General features: G+C 37.3%; 1 long non-coding RNA gene across 1 annotated transcript; it reads left to right on the top strand.

Annotated features, from left to right (window-relative positions):
* The first annotated feature begins 344 nt into the window (after positions 1–344).
* On the top strand, positions 345–1,699 carry LOC308401446. Its single transcript, XR_013972572.1, has 2 exons — positions 345–543; positions 926–1,699. It is a non-coding gene; the product is annotated as an uncharacterized lncRNA (long non-coding RNA).
* The last annotated feature ends 5,700 nt before the right edge of the window (positions 1,700–7,399 follow it).

The following is a 7,399-nucleotide window of genomic DNA, read 5'->3' as shown; positions in this document are numbered from 1 at the left end:
TTAAAAAATTCTCCGCGATTTCTCCAAAACCCTACAATAACTTGTTAGCTACCCCTCTATTCCCAAAAACCTTATATTCGATAACAGGGAAAATCCTTAGTCTTTTTTCCTTCAAAAACTTCCCTCTTACTAGCAAGCTCTAAAATTCAACCCACACTCTAAGTTCTACCTCGCTCTTAATCTCCGATCCACAACTTCTTGCAGAGCACAATTTTTTCCTACTTGTTCGCTCCCTGCTCTGCTCCCGAATGCGCTGCTTACCTCGTTTGAAAATTCCCCCCTTAGACCAACTCCACCTCACTGCGCCCCGCTGCCAATCACATAACCCTTGCACCGCTCCCTTCGCACCCCGGTTAGCCAATCCGCTCCAGGTCCGATTTTTATGATCTCCCGCTCAGGTTAAGACTACCCCCGAGCTCCCAGAAGACCCCTGCCTTCAGCCATATCAACAACTGGAACCGCTCAGACTGCTTGCGAGTTCGCATAGGGAGCGGCCGATTTCAACAGCAACTTGCGTCTCTTTCCTTATCCGCATATCATTCGGTAAGTGTTAATCTTCCTCTCTAACTACATTTTTGCATTTTCCTTTTTACCATTCTGTCAATCCTTTCATTTAAAAAAATAAATAAATATCACAATGGTTTGTAACAGGTACAATACACCATCCATCCATCCATTCGCCTCCACTTATCCTTTTCTCAGGCTCGCGCGGTGCGCTGGAGCCTATCCCACGTACAATACACTTTAAAATATATATAAGCTCCACTTTTAACTCCCGTAAAAGTTTATACATTACATGTCTACATCACCTATCATGGCCTCATCGGGTATCTCATATCATCTTGTTATTGTTATGTTATGCTCCTTTGATATTTTGCTAGTTTGCGTGTTTTAAAACTCTTTTTGTTTTTCTTTATATTTTTAGACCCAGATGTGTTAACCTGATCCCTGCGAAACACCAGCTCTGCGTGGATTTTGACCGCGAGTGACCGGATGTTGTTTCCGGCCTGAGGTTGCCTGAAATGCCGTGAGGCTCGTTTGAAAGATTGCGCCCGAGACCAACTCCGCCTCCAAGGCATGCCTACCTTTAGCTGCCACCAGTGAGATATCAGAGCCGGGCTCCACATATCCAATCAGGAGCACGAGCAAGACAGCTTTTGCAGACTCTCCAGAAATATACAAGTCCTTACCAACTGCTCTGCAACCCAGTGTTTCTGGTCCCCTCACTAACATCGCTTTTTGAGATATTTTTTATGAACCACCAAAAAAGCAATTTTACCCCACAGTACAGAAGACTGGGTCTGAGGGCAGCAGCGGGGACAAATGATTGTAATGAAGCGACGGACATTTCATGGCTGGTCTTGCATAATCGTGAGTTATTATGTCATATGGTGATAAGTACATAGTTTTGCAAGAGGCATACAAGCACTGTGGAAAAAGTAATCATAAAACTGTTTTTGTGAACACCCTACGTTATGCTTTAAAAAATGTGATACATGTAATGTGATCATCAAAGAACATGATTTTTTTTTTTAAACTTTTATTCTTATGCTTTTAAAGTATGTCAGATTATCTTAAAACACTTATTTGTATGTTATAATGTTTTTCTTACACCATGTGTAATTTTTATAGACACCTTATTCATTGTATCAATGTGTAATTATGTATCTTTGATAAATAAATAAAATATTTAATCTTGTATTTGTGTACTTTCTGGTGATTCAATAAAAAATTAGTCACATATCGCTCTGATAAACACAGATGGCTGAAAGAAATGTTCGATGGAACAAAGGAAACAAGTGTCTTGCTGCTAAACTTTTAAGTCACCATGGTTTAAATGAGAAAGTCTGTATGTAAAACATGAAAAACTCCATATCAGTGATATCTACAAAGGTGTACTCATTTCTTTGTAATGGTACTTTACTGTTCCAATGAAACAAAAAGAAAATCTCATTTTTAAAGTACATTTTTCGGCCATCCTGACCTATTTTCAGGGGCAAGAATGTTGATGTTAGACTGTGTTTTAAATCAGGTTGTGATCTTAAACTAACTATCACAGCACTGATTTCAGTTGTAATCTCAATTAGAATCCCAATTTGGCTTTTCTCCAGTCAGTGTTATGGTGAAATTGAACTTGTTCTTTTGTGTAATTGCACATGGCCCAGCAAAGGACCCCTTAGTAAGCTGTACAGCATAAGTTTTCAATTCACTTTTGTCAGAAAACTTCACAGTATGAGAAGTTACAGCACAGTTTCTCCAAACGTGTGCTTCTTTTTCAGCCAGCGTGCTTTTAGAGCATCTACATTAGCTCATGTAGTAAAAGTACAATCAGTAAGTGTACTTTAACATTTGAGATTCCGAGTCACTCTTGCTTAGATCATGTGAACTATATCATGAACCTTTTTTGTATAATGCATCAAACGTGTTCAAATCAGTTTATTTTCAATTTATTTTAACTAATCTAGAGACAAGCAACTCCTTTTTAGCTTCTGTTATGTATTTACCTCTCACACCTTAATCTAGATGTTAGTGTTCTCAGAGTTAACATGTCTCATGTTGCCATGTTGTATTTCTAATACCCAGCCTCAGTGTTCGCCCTGTTCACCCTCAAATCCAAACACCAATGATCTAGATATTCACAAAATTCATAAGGAGATTCTTAAGGTCTTAAGTTTTGTTGTTTTTATGTTTTACAAAAAAAAACTTCACATTTTTTATATTTTTAAACGAAAGTGACATGCAAGGATATTTTTCTTTAGTGATGTTGCTTCAGCAATCTCAAATACTAATTATTCTGGGAATTTTTATGGTCAAACTATGTGATTTTCCAAATGTGTGTGTGTGGAGTAAAATGACCTTGTTCTTATGATGTTGTCACCGTGAATCATTTAGGATTAACAACACAAATTGTATCGATAGCAGAAACAGTCTTATAACTTATAATTCTCACACGTTACCGCTAGTTTTACAAACGCAGTCTTCTTCAGCTCTGTTTATGTAGCTTTTATGAAACTGATTTTCCATAGTACAAGTAGAATTTAATTTTTCTTTGCTCTCCAGTATAAATGCAATAATTTGCAGGCTTTTTACTGAAACTCTCACAATGCAACACTCAATGCTCAGAGCTTCATATATCAACAGCTCTGAAAATATCTTCTTTTTTAAAGTAATGTAGGACAGGATCTCTCACTCTCTGTGTCTCAAAAAAACCCAACTAAACTGGCAATCACCACTAAACAAATGAAAGTAGTTTATGGCTTTTTTTATCAGCTGCATTTCTTTCATTTATGTATTGATCCCATTGTTTATTGGTAATGCTTTTAGGTCACTGTTTTAGCATGTCTGCCTCACACTCCATTTAAACAGTTTAACAGATAGTGGGGTCTGGTAAGGAAGTTGGGGGGAAGCAGACAACTCCACAGGAAGAGTCTTTTTGTCTTTTCTCCACTGTAAAAGATAGCAAGGCAGTGTGAAACTTTCTTTGCGGGAAAGACAAAACTGAGAGCCATGCTAGGCTCAGTGAGAGACTCTGCTCACCCTCTGCCCCAGCGATGGCAGTCCCTCACCAAGCTTGATTTCTGTTCTTTGTCTTGATTAAAGAATGTTAGCTACCGCTCATCGCTTGTCTGCAGGCTTTATTAAACGGAAAACTTCCACAACAACCTCTAAACAGTGGTTTATGGCTTTTTGTCACCTGCAACATCATGTAACACTTGGATGTTAGATTCTTTTACCAGTCAGTGTTGTTAGCCCCAACCCCCAGGCTCCAGGTGTCTGAGCTCTAACCCTGGCTGCCAAATGTCCCCCTGAGGCCTTTGTGCCTTTTACCACCAGACTAAGTTTGTAGTCCTATCTACTAATATTATTTTATTTTTTTATTATAGCACAAGGTTCAGTTAGGTTACTACTTTGACTTCCTCAATTTGAGCACATTTCTGACCCGATACTTTATCAAGCTTTTACTCGAGTGTTTTTGACACTAGCAGCTGTACTTCTACTTAAGTGAAAATTGCCTGCAATTTTGCCACCGCAGTTGCCACTTTTCTGGAGTTTGTACACTTTTTATATTGAAACGTTCAACGTTTTACGTGTTATCCTTGATCACAGTTCTAAACAAGTTAACTTTCTTCACTTCAAAGTAACCCAAAAAAGAAACTATATGTCCAGTTCTCTTTACTCCAAACCTGGTTTAAGGCTATGCTGTTGTTGTGATATGGCTATACAAATAATATTAAGTTTAATTAATCTTTAAAAAAAATGGCTGCTTCATGGCTACCTGTTCAGAGAATTTGCAGACTTTTATGGAAACTGTCACAATGTAACACTCTCACTGTCAAAACAGGGTTGATCCATGTTTCTATGAACACTGATTAATATATCAACAGCTCTGAAAATCCTTTTTTTTAAAGTAAAGCAGAACAGGATCTCTGTATCTCTAAAAATCCCAACAAAACTGGCAATCACCTCTAAACAAATGGAAGTAGTTTATGGATCTTTATCACCTGCAACACCATGTAACACCTAGATGTTAGACTCTTTTACCATCACATTTGCAAGGGTTTATGTGTTATCCTTGATCACAGTTCTAAATAAGTTAACTTTCTTGACATAAAAGTAGCCCAAAGAAGACAAATATATGTCCAGTTCTTTTTTACTCCAAACCTATTGATCGGATGGCTGCTTTCTACAAAGTTGTGTGTACCTCACAAGTCAAATTATACATTGTGATGGAGCAGTCACAATACACACGCATGAGACACAGTTTGAAAATATTAAAGCCAGAACTTACAAGATCAAAAACCTTTTACTTCATGTACAGGGTTTTATTTCAGGTATATAAACCATTACATTTGATTCAAGTAAAACAAATAATTACATTGATTCTTGTAAAGAGTTTCCAAAAAGGTTTTGACTGACAACAACGCTCACCTGGAGGATCAACACTCAGGCTAATGATGCTGATGGGGTTATTGCTCTGGGGATTTAGCAGGTGAGCTAAATCATGTGTAACATGTGAATTTCCTGAGTGTGGCATTAATAAAGTCTGTGTCTATGTCAAAGCTGACGTTTAAATTCCTTTTTAAATTTACCAACATTTCTTATTTGCGGTTAAGACTGTGACATGTTTTCACCATTTGAAAGCCAGAAGAGTGATCACTCTTGAAGCCTGGTTGCTGCAGAATACTAGGACTACTAGTACTAGTTCTAGTACTACTGCTACTCCACAAAGCACATTGTTCAGGAATTTCACAAATTTGCTTACGTCTAATGTGTTGGCTTACAGGTAAACTTGTTTTGCAGGTGGATAGGATGAAAACTTCCAGCATCACATAATGTTTTCCGATCAATAGGTTTGGAGTAAAAAAGAACTGGACATATATTTGTCTTCTTTGGGCTACTTTTATGTCAAGAAAGTTAACTTATTTAGAACTGTGATCAAGGATAACACATAAACCCTTGCAAATGTGATGGTAAAAGAGTCTAACATCTAGGTGTTACATGGTGTTGCAGGTGATAAAGATCCATAAACTACTTCCATTTGTTTAGAGGTGATTGCCAGTTTTGTTGGGATTTTTAGAGATACAGAGATCCTGTTCTGCTTTACTTAAAAAAAAAAGGATTTTCAGAGCTGTTGATATATTAATCAGTGTTCATAGAAACATGGATCAACCCTGTTTTGACAGTGAGAGTGTTACATTGTGACAGTTTCCATAAAAGTCTGCAAATTCTCTGAACAGGTAGCCATGAAGCAGCCATTTTTTTTAAAGATTAATTAAACTTAATATTATTTGTATAGCCATATCACAACAACAGCATAGCCTTAAACCAGGTTTGGAGTAAAGAGAACTGGACATATAGTTTCTTTTTTGGGTTACTTTGAAGTGAAGAAAGTTAACTTGTTTAGGACTGTGATCAAGGATAACACGTAAAACGTTGAACGTTTCAATATAAAAAGTGTACAAACTCCAGAAAAGTGGCAACTGCGGTGGCAAAATTGCAGGCAATTTTCACTTAAGTAGAAGTACAGCTGCTAGTGTCAAAAACACTCGAGTAAAAGCTTGATAAAGTATCGGGTCAGAAATGTGCTCAAATTGAGGAAGTCAAAGTAGTAACCTAACTGAACCTTGTGCTATAATAAAAAAATAAAATAATATTAGTAGATAGGACTACAAACTTAGTCTGGTGGTAAAAGGCACAAAGGCCTCAGGGGGACATTTGGCAGCCAGGGTTAGAGCTCAGACACCTGGAGCCTGGGGGTTGGGGCTAACAACACTGACTGGTAAAAGAATCTAACATCCAAGTGTTACATGATGTTGCAGGTGACAAAAAGCCATAAACCACTGTTTAGAGGTTGTTGTGGAAGTTTTCCGTTTAATAAAGCCTGCAGACAAGCGATGAGCGGTAGCTAACATTCTTTAATCAAGACAAAGAACAGAAATCAAGCTTGGTGAGGGACTGCCATCGCTGGGGCAGAGGGTGAGCAGAGTCTCTCACTGAGCCTAGCATGGCTCTCAGTTTTGTCTTTCCCGCAAAGAAAGTTTCACACTGCCTTGCTATCTTTTACAGTGGAGAAAAGACAAAAAGACTCTTCCTGTGGAGTTGTCTGCTTCCCCCCAACTTCCTTACCAGACCCCACTATCTGTTAAACTGTTTAAATGGAGTGTGAGGCAGACATGCTAAAACAGTGACCTAAAAGCATTACCAATAAACAATGGGATCAATACATAAATGAAAGAAATGCAGCTGATAAAAAAAGCCATAAACTACTTTCATTTGTTTAGTGGTGATTGCCAGTTTAGTTGGGTTTTTTTGAGACACAGAGAGTGAGAGATCCTGTCCTACATTACTTTAAAAAAGAAGATATTTTCAGAGCTGTTGATATATGAAGCTCTGAGCATTGAGTGTTGCATTGTGAGAGTTTCAGTAAAAAGCCTGCAAATTATTGCATTTATACTGGAGAGCAAAGAAAAATTAAATTCTACTTGTACTATGGAAAATCAGTTTCATAAAAGCTACATAAACAGAGCTGAAGAAGACTGCGTTTGTAAAACTAGCGGTAACGTGTGAGAATTATAAGTTATAAGACTGTTTCTGCTATCGATACAATTTGTGTTGTTAATCCTAAATGATTCACGGTGACAACATCATAAGAACAAGGTCATTTTACTCCACACACACACATTTGGAAAATCACATAGTTTGACCATAAAAATTCCCAGAATAATTAGTATTTGAGATTGCTGAAGCAACATCACTAAAGAAAAATATCCTTGCATGTCACTTTCGTTTAAAAATATAAAAAATGTGAAGTTTTTTTTTGTAAAACATAAAAACAACAAAACTTAAGACCTTAAGAATCTCCTTATGAATTTTGTGAATATCTAGATCATTGGTGTTT

This window comes from Rhamphochromis sp. 'chilingali', assembly GCF_963969265.1.
Source record: "Rhamphochromis sp. 'chilingali' genome assembly, chromosome: 8".
NCBI lineage: Eukaryota > Metazoa > Chordata > Actinopteri > Cichliformes > Cichlidae > Rhamphochromis > Rhamphochromis sp. 'chilingali'.
The sequence above is the reverse complement of the archived record's forward strand: the minus strand, read 5'-3'. Positions and strand labels throughout refer to the sequence as shown.